Genomic DNA, 13,821 nt, shown 5'->3' on the forward strand with positions numbered 1-13,821 from the left:
GTTGAGGAAATGCCTCCATGAGACCCAGCTGTAAGGCATTTTCTCAATTAGTGATCAATGGTGGGAGAGCCCCTTGTGAGTGGTGCCATCACTGGGCTGGAAGTCTTGGGTTCTATAAGAAAGCAAGCTGAGCAAGCCAGGGGAAGCAAGCCAGTAAGTAACATCCCTCCATGGCCTCTGCATCAGCTCCTGCTTCCTGACCTGCTTGAGTTCCAGTCCTGACTTCCTCTGGGATCAACAGCCATGTGGAAGTAAGCTGAATAAACCCATTCCTCCCCAACTTGCTTCTTGGTCATGATGTTTGTGCAGGAATAGAAACCCTGACTAAGACACCACTCTAGTGGCCCAACTCCCTTCATAACAGCTCAAGTAGCTCTTAAAGTTACCCACCTTTCAATCCTCTTGCATTAGGAATTCTAACACATGGACTCTGGGCAGATGTTCAAGCCTTACCAAGACCCCATGAATCCCTGAAGGGCTTCCCTCCACAGCCTCCCTGCCTGATTCTTGATGGAGCAGATGCCAGACATTGCTGTGCACTGACACATCCGCGGGCATAAAAGATATCCATAGACATGTACAGACTTACCCATGTAAGATGTCTACTGAGGTGTTGGTATCTACAGGCAGAGAAGGGAAACAAGCTAGATGTCCACCAGTAGAGAAACAATTAAATAAAATCCAGCATGACCCTCAAGTACAGTACTGGGCAGCTACTCAAAACTGACACAGGTGACGAGAGAGGCCGCACTCGCAACCTCCTTCTATTTAAGGATGTATGCAGTCGTACAGCTATTTTTTTTTTTTTTAAGGAGAAAGGAAATACTGTATTAGAATGGGTGGTTTAACTTCTTCTCTGGTGTTTTCCTGGAATCCTACTCTCTTTTTTTTTTTTTGGTTTTTCAAGACAGGGTTTCTCTGTGTAGCTCTGGCTGCCCTGGAACTCACTCTGTAGACCAGGTTGGCCTCGAACTCAGAAATCTGCCTGCCTCTGCCTCCCAAGTGCTAGGACTAAAGGCGTGCGCCACCACCGCCCAGCAAAGCTGCTTGTCTTAGTTAGAGTTTTTACTGCTGTAAACAGACACCATGACCAAAGCAACTCTTATAAGGACAACACTTCACTGAGGCTGGCTTCCAGGTTCAGAGGTTCAGTCCATGATCATCAAGGCTGGAACGTGGCAGCATCCAGGCAGACATGGTGTAGGCAGAGCTGAGAGTTCTACATCTTTATCTGAAGGCTGCTAGTGGAAGACTGACTTCCAGGCAGGTAAGCCCCAATGGCACACCTACTCCAACAAGGCCACCCCTCCTAATAGTGTGACTCCCTGGGCCAAGCATATACAAACCATCACACCACTTTTGGTTTGGAGGCACAGGTTTCTCAGACCAGAGATACTCAGATAAGAGGATGTAAAGCAATGAATTCTTTAGGACTGTCTTAAGTGAGTCACTCATACCCTATACCTCTAACACACATTTACACACAGCCTTGCCAAAGAGTGACCACTCAACAGCTAGAATATCCATCTGGATCAACTGATGTCTGTTCATCACGGCCAGTCTTGGTGCAGTGGGCAGTGCTGTGACCTAGGAATCAGTCCCCAGTCATAGCTCCCTGGTTTGGCCCTATCTTCTCTTTTCCTGGTCTTTTATTTGTTCATCCACAAAATAAATGAAATGTCTGGGTTGGGACAAAGGGCCCACCCAAGTCTTTTCTTAGGATCCTTCATTCTGACCCCGCTGTTCAAATGGCTCAAGCTTCCCCCATGACAGCCCCAGCAAGCTGAGATGAACCCCTCTAGCTGTTCAGAAGGGAGCCAGTCAAGGATGCCCAAAGGAAGAGTTACCCAGAGAAGTTGGGAGGGGCTCTAACTCTGACTTCCCCACATGGAAACAGGAGCCAAGGTGCCTAGCAGAGCTGAGGTACAAAGCTGTCTGTTTTCTCCTGGAGGCTGCTTAGTCCCCACCTCCCAGTTGGGCCTGCAGCAGGCTCACTTCTCTTCTACAAGGTCCCCAGGGCCCCTCTGCTTCCCCAAGGTTTTATCATCAGCATGCTCAGCTCTTTGCCATCGTGTTTTATTTTCGAGAACTGCCTTCCAGCCAGGGGCAGGCGTCAGGGTTTCCGATGTCCTTCCTCTTTCAAACCTCAGCTCCCTCATCCATAAAATAAGGGTGTGCAGAGGGTTGGCAACAACTCAATTTATGGGTTCCCTGGTCAGATTTACCAAGTGTCACCCTGGGCAGACAGACTCCTGCAGTCTCACCGAGATGTATCAGCCCTTGTGAGACTCTCCTAGATGAATAAATGGTCCAAGTGATTCACACCAGCATATTTAAGTGTGCAATAAACAGAGACCTTGCGGTGATGGTGAAAAAAATAATAATAACAGGCCTGGGAATGGGCTGCGGCATGCCAGAGGCCACAAAGTGGGGTGCATGCAGGGCAGGAGCTGGAGCCCAGATCCCTCCCCTGAGCCAGGCATCTTCCAAGGCAGGCTTGCATCTGCCAAGACTGAGCACCAGGAGAGAGGGCATCAGGTGGCCAAGGGAAGAAACAAATAGGCCTGCTGATAGCTCAAATTGAAGGCCTTGGTCAAGCCTACGTGAAGAGAATTCTAACTACAGGGAACCAGCGGCCTTAACAGGCTCCTCTGCCCATCCCAAAGGCCAGCAGCCTGTGTCCGCCCCTTCTGCTGCCTCCACCCAGCCTTCTGCCCTTAGCTCTTGCCTCTGTCCAACCTCTCTGGCTGTCCATCCCTTACATATGGTTGGTCCACCCTTCTCTGCACGTGTCTGTCTGTCCACCCTTCACAAGTCTGCTTGGTGCGTCGGCCTCCCTGCATCCCTCGGCCTCCCCGCCGCCCTGCCCCGCCCGCCAGCCCGCCGCTGTGTGGGTGTCGGGCAGGCTGTGCGCAGAGGGGCGCGGCTCGCCGCTCCCACCTCCTCCGCGTCCCCATCTCAGCAATGACCCGGGCCGTGGCGCAGCCGAGCTGAGACCAGGGAGCCGCGCCGCCGCCGAGAAGGACCGGAGACGGTGACGGTGGCGCGAGCGGCGGCGCGGGGACCGCGAGCGGCAGCCGGGCGGGGCTGCTGCTGCTGCTGCAGGGCAGGGCAGGGCAGGGCAGGGCAGGGCAGGGCAAGGCCCTGGAGACCGCGGGCGGCCGCGGTTCGCCCGGGATCGCGGTCGCGGGTCGGTTCTGCCTGGCCCGGCCGGTGCGCCCCGCCCCTGCACGCACAGCAGGCCCAGGCGGAGCAGCGGGACGCCCCAGCCCAGCAGAAGCGCCGCGGCATCCGAGCGGGAGCCGGAGCCCGAGCGGGACCGGAGCTGGAGCCGAAGCTGGAGCCGGCACTGCGGCGCACGGAGCGGAGCGCCGCAGCCAAGCCGAGTAAGGGGCGCGGGGCGCCGGGAGGGCCGCAGACAGGGGTACCGGCTGCTTACGCACGCGGCCGGGGACGCGCTGGGCGGCGGGGGACGCGGTCCCGAGCGGAACCTCAGCGCGCGCGCGAGGAACTGAGCGGTTTCCCCGGGACTCCTGCAGTTCCTGATCCCGCATCCTCCACACCCCCTCCCCATCCCCGAGGGTCATCAGGACCCGCGAACCTCCGGGAGGAATAAGGGGAATCCCGCCTGCCTGAATCTCAGGCGAGTGGTGCAAGCCCTTGACAGAGTCCCCAGCCCTGCGCCCTCGGTTTGGAGGGTCGCGGACCAGCCCACTCAAGCAAAGATACTAGGGCGCACTCTTGTCTGGGGTGAGAGAGGAAAGGGAATGGGGTTCTACGGAGTTTGAGCCTGAACCCTCTCTCACCACCTTAAGCCAGGAAGTTTGACGCTCCTGGACCATGCCTCATATTGTCGCACCTAGGACAGAAAGAGTGTCCTCACCATCCCCCTCCCTGCTCCCTCCCTCCGTAAGGCAGACTTTTCGCGTGCCTTTCTTGCAAAAGACCCGAAGCTGAATGCCTGGCGGTTCCGCGGACTGCGCAGCGCTTAGTGGTACCTGCCACTCTCTCCAGATTCCTTCCCAACACCGGCAATGCCTACTCTGCCCCCAGCTTACTCCTTTCCTGGTTGTCCTTCGGGCTCTGCAGTCCAGGCACAGGCGCGTAGGGTTGACCCTGGGCTACCTTCCTCAGCCATTCCTGTGCCAGCATAGGCAGCCAAACCCAGCCTGGGAAGGGGTGAGCACGAGTGACATACTAGAGAATCAGGACCATAAGAGTCTTCAGAGTCCAAGTGCACCTGAGGGCCAACAGATGGGCCTCTAGACTCTCCTCAGTGAGAAGAACCGCTTTCTAGGTGACCTCACCTCTGAGTGTCTCAGTTTCCCTCTTTGAAAAGTATGCATGATTCAGTTAGTGGACTGTGCAGGATCTTTGAAGACATGAAACACCCTTGTGGCTGATTTTCCAGCTGTGTTGGCCTAAGGCAAGACACTTGACTTCTCTGAGCCTCAATTTCCCCCACCTAAAATGTGTGGAAGATGAAGCCAGATCATTAGACGATTCTTCTGCGGAACCTGACACACATCTACCCGTTGACTGCATTTGGCCACAGGTGTCCTTTCCTGAGGCAAATAGAATTTTGTCGTGAGGGAACATGGTGCTGCCTTCTTACCCTCTGTGAAGGCCTTTGGCTCCCAGGGAGCCTACTGACATCTCTTTGCAAAAACAAGACTTTCCTTAGCCTCCCTCTTTCTCAGGCACTTGCTGACATCTTCTGCCCCTTCCAAACCTTTCCTGCGATTCTGTCCAGGTTTCAAGAGGCTCACTGACTAAAAGGGGCACTCTGCCTTTTTTTTCTTTTTTCTTTTCTTTTTCCTTTTTGCCTTTGACTGGTACTTGCCACCCTAGACTGAGACCCCATACACAGCGTTCATACTCTGTAGAAAAGATTTTACACACCTTCATCTACTCTGGTGAAGAGAGGATTGCTTGCTGTTGGGTGACTTGGGTGAGCCACAGGTGATGGTTCCAACAGGGTCTCAAGATGCTCAGTCAATGGGACAGTGAGATTACCAGGAGCCACAAAGGTGCCCACTGAGATTCCTTGCCGGCTATGATGTCTCTACCCAGGCCATTAGATCACAGGACCCCATGGTGAACCTACTGAAGGAACTAGAGCATGATTTGAACTTAAGAACCTGTCAGACTACTGAAAAAAGGATCTTCCTGGGACCTTAGGCCTAGAGCAGCCCAGTCACATGCCTGCGGCTTAGGAAAAACTATGAGCATCCACAGAGTGGCACAGAAGTTGTAGGGAACCAGGGGCACTGATGGAAAGCAAGCATATGACACTCCCATCCCTGCTACCCAGAACTGGAATGAAATCAGGAAATGTGTCTACCTGTTGATGGGCAGAATGGCAGCCTAGGCGTTCTTCCCTCCTAAAGTCTGCTCTCTCCTTCCTTTGTAACTTCCCCCATCCCCCCCCCCATTCACTCACTAGGGTGTCCCATTCCCTGCATCTTCTATAATCCTCTCCCCTCCTCATCCCAAAGGAGTGCATCAGAAGCTAATTAGGCTTGCTCTGCTGCTTCACTCAGTATTTAGAGCACAGCTGATGGGGAGCATGACAACAGGGATGCGATCATGGGTCTTTGGCACTAATCAGCTGAGCACCCTCAGAGGACATCACCTGCTCTTGAAAGCCTAGTGCCAAACATGGGGTGGGGAGTGGGAAGGTACCCATCTGTCCACAGCTTCGAAAAGGGAAACTGAGGCCAGGGAGGCTTGCCCCCTGGGAAGTAAGCACAAGGTAAGAGTTGTGGCCGCCAGCACAGCCCTTGGAGCTAGCAGCCAGGCTCACAGCAGCACTGGATTCTGGGCTGGTGCCCCCAACCCCCGTTCGCAGCCTCAGTGATGTCTTGAAAACGGAATGAATATTGATTGCACACCTGTCAGCACACTCACGAAGACTAAAGAAATAGTGCATACGAGGCGTATGACCATGTCCAGTGGACCGTGGCCAGGAGCGTTGCCGTGCTTGGGTTGTAAACACCCTTAGCGGGATTTTTGTAAGCACAAGCACTTTTGCTTTGATCTAAGACAAGAGTGTTCCGGTAGAGTGGGTGGGCAGGAACCATCCTATAATCACCCCCACGGTGATGGTCAGAACACTGACGCTCCTGAAGTTAAGGACTGAAGCTGGCTGTAGAATAGGTAACATCCCTGTGACTCATCGTAATTTTACACGGGGGTTTGTGAAATTGATAATTAGCACATTTTCACTTCAGCGGCATGCAATTAGTTATCAAGATGATTCTCCCATGGAGATCTTAATAATTTTGTGTCTAAGAGCTGGAAATGAAGGTGCTAACTGTCCAAGTGCTATCACAATTTTTTTAGACGCTCCTTTTTTTTGTTCCTACTCAAACAATTATCAAACTCATTTAGTCAAATTGACTTAAAAGAGCAGTCTCCCACTCTTATCTACACCTCTTCAGTTTTCTCTGAAGCATTTATCACCTCCAACATCCATAGCCCTTACTTATCCATTACCTTCTCTCAGGAATATTACTCACTGTGATGTCTCCCGAGACTAGAATAGCATTCAACGTTCAGTATGCTTTGCAAAATCATAAAATGTCTTGTCATACAGGAGGTTTGCTATTTTTATCATCCTTGCCAAGTGTGTAGATCGATTAAAAACAAAATATTACAGTATGGGAGACACTGTTCCCTCAAATATTTGGCAAATCAAACTTGCTTCAGTAGTTGAACGAGGTGGCTCAGTGGTTAGGAGGTCCTGATGCTGTTCTGGCTTACAGCACCTATACTGGGTGGCTCATAGTCACCTGTAACTCCTGCTCTGGGGGATCCAATGCCCTCTTCTGATCCCCAAGGTGCACGCACATGCATATGTGAGTATGCATGTAAGCACACATGTGCACAAAGTAAGATAATAAGGAATTTTTTTTTTTTTAAAAAAAAAAAGACTTGCTTAAGTATCATGGATAGCTTGATGAATGCTAAGAGGAATGAAGATTATGGGGCCTGGGGATGCAAGCCATAATCCCAGCCATTCTGGAAGCTGAGACAAGGGAATCATGGGCTCTTGGCAACTCTGAGCTACAGAGTGAGTTCAATGTCAACCTGGGTTACTTAGTAACAAATGTAAAAATTTTTAAAAAATGTTCAGAGTCCATAATTGGGAAGGATGCAACTCCGTGGTGGCACACTTGTGTCCTATGTACAAGACGCTGGGCTCAACCCCCTATACCACAGAAAAGATTTTTTTTTTGAGTATCTTAAGTAAATTAGATGGGAAGCTAACTTGAAAAAAGAAGAAAAAAAACTTTTTCGGTAACGAAAGTTCAAAGGCAAATTAGCTTTAACCTTTTCCCAATGGACTGGCATTGATTTTTTTTTCTTCCAGTTACTTCTACCACAAAGAATTCTTTCTGAATCTTCATTTTGATGATCTTTCAGATTATAAAATCAATCCATTTCATTGTAGAAGATTCCAGATATGGCAGAAAATATAAGATACGTAAAAAGAATTCTCCTTAATCCCTCTGGTATATTCTGTTTCCATCCTAATCTTTTGCTGTTTGTGAATGTTTTTACTAGGCCTCTGTTCTACACAATAAAGGTCATGCATGGCTCTATAACCTGGCTCTTTTTCCCTAAAATACTCAAGATTCTTTTTCCATTTAACATTATACTGAGGGTCTTTAAGTCATTAAGATTTTTTGGAAAACATGATTTCATGGCTACATAATAGCCTACTGTAAATGGGTGCCATAGATTTCTCAGCCCTCTCTTACGGACAGTGGTGGTCACTGTGGGATTATGTCATAGTTCATTATCATAAGTAATGCCTGCCCTGGTCTCTTTTGGTGTTACCAAGCCCTGAGTCAGGCTTCTGTGTACTCCTAGTCAAGACCAGAGCAGCTTGCAGATGGCCTAGCTCATGAAGTTGCCTAAGATATTAGACCTCTATATTTTGTCCACTGTAGTGGGATTACACCCTACAGAGCAGGGATTCTCAACTTGTGGGCTGTGGCCCCTTTGGCAAATGTCTGTCTAACAAAATATTTACATTATAATTGATAACAGTAGCAAAATTACAGTTACAAAGTAGCAATGAAAATAGCTTTATGGTTGAGGTCACCAGAACATAAAAAACTGTATTAAAGGGTCAAAGCATTGGGATGCTTGAGAACCACTGCTATGGGGGGGGGCAGTTCTGGTAAATTAGTGCAAGCAGAGACCCCCAAACCATCAGACAGATCTTGACCAAACCAGTACAACACACATGGGGCCTACCAGCAAGCTTCAAGACCTCTTATTCATCTCTGTGGCCACTGTCTTCTCCCACTCACCCTCACCCCAACTCCTGAGTTCATTCTTCTGACATCCATAGTGTGTGACTTAGCAGCACTTCCCAAGGCATGGACCTCCCCATTGAGGAAGTCCCCAGCTGGGTCCCTTCCTGTGACAGAACAAAGTTCTGTGTGAGACCTGCAGGGGTGAGGTGGAGAACCCCCATTGCAAAGAGCATTGCATCTAACCAAGTCCAGGAAAATTTCTCACTTCCTTCCTGCTCTGAGTGATCGCACGCACGCACGCCCACAGATCCAGGGAACAAAGCCCTGTGAGATGATGTCATCCATTCATGCTGTAGTCACTGTGCACTTCCTGTGGACCAGGCAGGGTGCAAGGTTATCTGTGTCACTTACACCTACAGTCTGCAGTTCGCCCCTCTACACCAAAGTGGACTCGGAACCGTGATCCCCAACCTCCCCTCTCCCACCTTCTATCTCAGATCTAAATGCCTGTCAAACTCACCTGCATTTTCCTACCCAGGGCATTTGAATGCTTCTGCTCCACTCAACTAGAGTCTCCTCCCTCTGGGAGCCACCCATCATCCTCCTACCAAGGCCCACTCTTATCTAAATGTGCCCTGCCTGCACATCTGTCTGTCCTGTCTCCCCGTTGCCTGATGTATATGACCATTGCCAGCATAGTGGGGAATTTTAGTAGCCTCAGAACCAATGAGAGACGTCTTCCCCATCACCTGCCATTGAGCGTCACCCTAAGCCCACAGATGTCCTCTAGAAATGATAAAAGCTGCTGATCCTGTGGCTGCCCAGCTATGACTCTTCCTAGGAGCCTTCTTAGGGCAATGCACTCGCTTGCCGCCTCGACAGGCCCCCTTCTGATTCTGAATCTCAGAACTGTCGTCTATAGAAGTTGAGGTTCATGTTTAAGACCCGGTGAGCTGACAGTATGGGACAGTGGTGGAAGCAGGTACGTCCCATGGCCTCTATGACATGATTAGAGCTCCAGCCCATTCCTAAAGCCCTGCCTGCCTGCTGTCCTCTGGTGTGAGGCAGGTGGCTCCCCTGGAAGTGTTCCCCAGGAGACCACACACCCTCCTTATCCAGGTCTGGGCATCCCACAAGCCCAGCGTGGAGGAATGCCAGGAGCAGGAACATAAAAGAATGTACAAATGACATGGTCTCTACACACTAGTCAGCCACTTCAGAGCCTGGAGTGCTGCCCACTCACCCTCCCTTGCACTCAGAGCCAGGCAATCCAGTCGGAGATGAGTCACAGCTGAATCTGGTGCTAGGCTCAGAGTGACGGGGCAGGGGAATAGTGACCTTAAATGGGCCCACACTGGCCAGGACAGGTGGGGTGCAGTCCTTACATACAGAAAACCACAGTCTCAGGCCACCTGAACTAGGTTTGTCTAACTGTCCCATCCCTGCCTGTCCACATGCAGGGACCCCAGGTAGGTACTTGTTCACATGGATACCATGCATCCAGCTCCTTTGTCCTGGGGACTACAACAGAGTTTTGCCCAAACAGGCAGTGATTTTCCTGTAGATCACTTGAAGATCCTATAGTGGGAAAGGGGGGAGAGAAAAATAGATGGAGAGTTGAGCATCTGCTTCTTTTGAATCCAGAGAAACCCCATTAAAGACTAGGGATATATATCAGAAATGGAGTGCTTGCCTATTATACATGGGGCCCTAAGTGTGGTGATACATGTTTGTAATCCGTTGTTTGAAAGGCCGAAGCAGGAGGATCTTGAGTTCAAGGCCAGCATGGGCTACATAGCAAGACCTAGTCCAAAAAAAAAAAATGAAAATACATTAATTTTTTTTTTTTAAAAAGAAAGATTTCAAAAGATAAGAAAACTTTATGTTGTCAAGGATCTGAGGAGACCCCTTGCAAGCCTGAAAGAAGTGAGTGCTGGGACAGTGCAGCCAGAGGCTCTGTGTAAAGTGCTAGCTGGGGTACACAGTACCAGGAATGGTGCCTGGGTGTGGCACATATCAATATCATCATAGACAACAGGCTATATGGGGATAATCAAGTCTACAGGAAAGCCTGCTTCTTGGCATGTGGTTCATTAATTGAGGGCTATCTCCACAGAGCACCCTATGTTAGTGTAAGACTAAGGTTGATTTACTCTAACATTCCAGGTACTTGTGAAAAGATCCTCAAGCTAGCGTGCATAGACCATGCTGACCCTCCGTGCTCCCAAGATGCTCTGGGTCTCAGATCATTTAGAGGTGGCTTCAAGGATGTCCATGCTCCCAAGATGCTCTGGGTCTCAGATCATTTAGAGGTGGCTTCAAGGATGTCCACATGCTGGGGAAGTGCCACCCTTGTGACTGATCTGTCACCAGCAGTCAAGGAGGCTTAACAGAGAGCTCTCCAAAGCTGAGATTTGATGGTAACGTAGGAGCTCTCCAAGTAGACAGGCCAGAAACAATATGCCAAGGAGAGAAAACAGCCTTGAAGCCCAAGAGACCCACTGGAGGCTGCTGGGAGGCTAGCCAGAACACCAAGGGCAGCCAGCAGATCTCCATGGATGCCACAGGCAGTGACGGATACCAGGAGTAGCAGAGTACTTGTGTATACAGCTCTTCTTCTGTGTCTTCTCTGTGACCTTGACCAAGTAAACCACCTTAGGCCTCCATTTTCTCATTTGCAAAACTGGAAGGATATTCCTTCCATCTACTGTCCTGTCCCAACAGAGCAGGTGATCTAAGTGGCACTTACGAAGCATTTAGCTGATACGAACCATGTGTGTAGAACTAGGTATCCCCAATGCCTCCCACATAGGACTGTCTACTTGAGACACCTATCCTCCCTATGGCCTGAGAATCATCAGCCTTCACCACAGAGTCTCTGGATCCAGTGAGAGGAACAGGTAGCCCCTGAGAGTCCTCTCAGAGAGGCAGCACCCTAAGGGGAGCCCCTCAAGAGAAGGTAATGTGAGCTCTCCAGGGCATCTGGGGTCCCCAAGAGCAGCACTACAGGATGTACCCTCAGCATGCGCTTTTTAAACGCCTGCCCTCTGCCAGTGCACTAGAGAGTTAGAAGACACTGGGGCTGTGGATGCTGGAGTGAGGATCAGGATGTTTGCCTGAAGGTGCAGGGGATCTGGGGAAGGGGTTTGAGCAAGGGATTGACATGTCCGTGTTGTCTTTAAAACAGATTCCTTGGGGGCTGGAAAAATGGTTCAGTGCATAAGAGGCTTTCTCTGGAAGCCTGAGGACCTGAGTTAGGATTCTAGCACCCACGAGGAAGGAAGAAAGAAAGAAAGAAAGAAAGAAAGAAAGAAAGAAAGAAGGAGAGAGAGAAAGAGAAAGAAAGAAGAGAAAGAGAAAGGAAGGAAGGAAGGAAGGAAGGAAGGAAGGAAGGAAGGAAGAAAGGAAGGAAGAAAGGAAGAAAGAAAGAAAGAAAGAAAGAGAAAGAAAGGAAGAAAGAGAAAAAGAGAGAAAGGAAGGAAGGAAGAGAAAGAGAAAGAAAGAATAAAAGGAGAAAGAACAAAAGAGAAAGAAAGGAAGAAAGAAAGAAGGAAATAAAAGGAAAGAAAAAGAAAGGAAGAAAGGAAGGAAGGAAAGAAGAAAAAAGGAAGAGAAAGAAAGAATGAAAGAAAGAGAGAGAATGAGAGAGAATGAAAGAGAGAGAGAAAGAAAGAAAGAGAGAAAGAAAGAAAGAGAGAGAGAGAAAGAAAGGAAGGAAGGAAGGAAGGAAGGAAGGAAGGAAGGAAGAAAGAAAGAAAGAAAGAAAGAAAGAAAGAAAGAAAGAAGCCAGCCAAAAGTGTCCATGTCTACCTATAACTCAAAGCTGGGGGCGTGAGGGTAGGAACAGAGACAGGTTCTCTGAGACTTGCTGGCTCTTGGTTCAGTGAAAAGCTGTATTTAAAGAGAATAAGATAGATAATGCTAGATAGAGCATGACACCTGATGCCTTCCTCTGGCCTTCACATACATACAGGCATGCACAGGCATGTGTGTGTGCACACATATACATACACAGAGAGGGGGAGGAAGGAAGAAAGGGAGGGAGGGAAAGAGGGGGGCAGAGAGAGAGAGAGAGATCTGGAGCAATAGGACAAGATATCCTCTCACTGGCATGCCCCCTTAACATACACATGTATGTACATGTACATACACAAATAGTACCCCCTGCACGTCTACAAATGTGAATGCAGACATTTCTTACATGTAATTTTTGAAAGCAAGGTTTACAGGCCTTAAAAATTCTTCTTGAATCTTCTGGTGTGAAATTGGTTCTCTTCGAAGCCTGGGAGATAACCTCCTTATCCTCCCTCTCCCCTCCCCTCCTCCCTGGGTCCAAACTCTCCCTTGGTTTCTATGGAGACCAAGAGTGGATGTCGGGCCAGCCTAGGGTTCACACAGGGAAAGCTGAACAATGTTGGGAGGTGAGTGGCAAGTCACACTCACTCACACTCACTGAGGTGTCCCCAGATCAGCTATATTCCTCCTGCCCCCCACTGAGAACAAAGGGAGCACCAGGAGGCCTGTCACACACCATGAGGCCTGTCACACAATCCCACTGCTCCTGAAGCCTCTTCCAAGCATATCCCTGCTTCCCTGGGAAGGACGTGAGGTTCAGGGAGGTGAAGTGCTTGGTCCAGAGTCAATGCCAGGAAGCGGCTGCATTGACTTTAGTGTTAAGAGATCTGGGAGAAAAGCAAGGGAGCCCAAAGACAGCTCCCTTACTCACCTATTAAATAGAAATGCCAATGTTTCCACACAGTGTGCTCAGCCAATGGGCCCCATCCAAACTTTGTGCATGTTTGGAGGAGAAAGCCTGTATGAAAAGGATTCCTAGGCTGAGAGCCTGGGATCTTACTCTCACAAGTGAATTCTGGCCACATGATGCAATCAGAGAGGCTGATGGCTACCAAGACAGAGGGGAAGGGGGCAGGCTGTTTCCCACTGGCCTCCTTGTAAGAGGCCCTGGACTCAGCATCCATGGGCATTTTCGGGGACTGGAGAGATGGTTCAGCAGTTAATAGCACTGGCTGCTCTACCAGAGCACCCGGGTTCAGTTCCCAGCACCGAGGTGGTGGCTTACAACTCTCTGAAACTCTAGTTTCAAAGGGCCAAAAGTCCTCTTGTGGCCCCTAAGGGCACCAAGCACAAAACTAAACACAGACATCTATGCAGGCAAAATGCCCATACAAATAAAACAACAACAGCATCAACAAAATTCTTAAATTCTTAAAGTGCACCTTAGTTTCTGAAGTCAAGTGTGCCACTCCCTAAGAAGTAAGAGCCCCATGCTGTGTCCGTTGGGGGCACACAAAGAGAGACTGATTAGGTGCAGTTATTTAGCATAGCATGAGAGGAATTACCTTGAAAATGTCTCCCCTTGTAAAGGAGCATTAAAGTGGCCGGGCACAGCCTAGCAGCATGGGAAATCAGGTGTCACACCAAGTTCATGTGGGGAGGCATTTCCCTTCCATTCACCTTTTTTCTTAAATTGATGCAGTAGCTACCTTTAATCTTCAGGGATGTGCTGGCTGGCCAGGGTTGGGGGATGGGG

At 49.6% G+C, this 13,821-nt stretch overlaps 1 protein-coding gene across 1 annotated transcript in view; it reads left to right on the top strand.

The window, feature by feature from the left end:
- Positions 1-3,265: 3,265 nt before the first annotated feature.
- Bean1 (brain expressed associated with NEDD4 1) overlaps positions 3,266-13,821 on the top strand; it is a 47,742-nt gene continuing 37,186 nt past the window's right edge. The window contains exon 1 of the mRNA XM_031341080.1: positions 3,266-3,386. The gene's annotated coding sequence lies outside the window, so the exon portion shown is untranslated. The remainder of the gene's footprint in view (positions 3,387-13,821) is intronic.

The sequence above is a fragment of the Mastomys coucha genome, unplaced genomic scaffold (genome assembly GCF_008632895.1).
Source record: "Mastomys coucha isolate ucsf_1 unplaced genomic scaffold, UCSF_Mcou_1 pScaffold22, whole genome shotgun sequence".
NCBI classification, from domain to species: domain Eukaryota; kingdom Metazoa; phylum Chordata; class Mammalia; order Rodentia; family Muridae; genus Mastomys; species Mastomys coucha.